This window comes from Lepisosteus oculatus, chromosome 14, assembly GCF_040954835.1.
Source record: "Lepisosteus oculatus isolate fLepOcu1 chromosome 14, fLepOcu1.hap2, whole genome shotgun sequence".
NCBI classification, from domain to species: domain Eukaryota; kingdom Metazoa; phylum Chordata; class Actinopteri; order Semionotiformes; family Lepisosteidae; genus Lepisosteus; species Lepisosteus oculatus.
Genome location: NC_090709.1, coordinates 59,327,810 through 59,328,894, shown reverse-complemented (window position 1 = coordinate 59,328,894; position 1,085 = coordinate 59,327,810).

Here is a 1,085-nt window from a genome sequence, read left to right as displayed (position 1 = left end):
AATAATGGTTTCATAAAAAAGTGAACACTTACTTGGTCTCAGTCACAGACTTTCCAATAGAAGCCATTGTGGAGTTCAGCAACTGCAGGTCCTAGAAGTGGGGAAGGAATTTTAAAAGAGAAATTGAATTACAAAACAGAAGGAATGGCTGAGGGATCACTGAAATATATATATATACAAATTCCAAAGACTGAGTCGATATCTCCTTTAGGTGAGGACAGACTGGATCAAACAAAAACAACATTTGAAGTGAATTGCAAATGTATTGAGTTGTGATGCAACTGTAACTTGAACCTAACATGACTGGGGCGTGCATTTTTGAAATTGCATTTTCACAGCTGAAATACAAAATGAAGCTGATCGCAGTCCAAACTCAAGGTATTGTTGTAAAACTAAATATTCAACATGTTTCTACCTGTCCCTTTTCAGCTCACTCAGAAGTCCACAGCCTGCAGCCTGGTGCCTCTCTGTCTCTCCCCCTCCACTGGAGTGATCCAGCTCAGCTCTCTGAGGTTTGGTAGATACATCTTCTTCATGAGTAATGTAGGATCAACTTCTTCAGGCTGGAGGAAGGGCTTGCATTTCGGCAGTAGTAACTGACTGAGTAGTGACTTCTAGGACCTGGTCTTATCAGGTTGCTTTGCCACGTTTGTCAGTTCTGCTGAAAAGACCTGTCTCTAGGAAATTTAGGAAGCAGAAGAATGACTATATGAAAGGTGACACGATCTGCTGGCTGTTTGATGTGATGTGATGTGATGAATGACACAGGAAATTCGAATTCTTGCAATAAGACAAAACAAGATCCAAAAACACTGGCAGGAGTGCAAAATGTGAGAAGATAAAAAGACACCTGTTTCTGCCCAATTTCAAACAGGGGATCTTGCGCATGTGTGATGAACATGATAATCACAATATTACAGAAATGACAGCAGCATTGAACATGACGAGACGTAAAAGATTGTTAATTCCCTTCAAATACTCAGTGTGTTTATTCTGCTGTATTAATTTACTGTGCTCATCCGGCAGTAACAAACCTGTTATCTACACATTGCTCCCAGAGCTGGATAGGTGACTCCACATTCTAC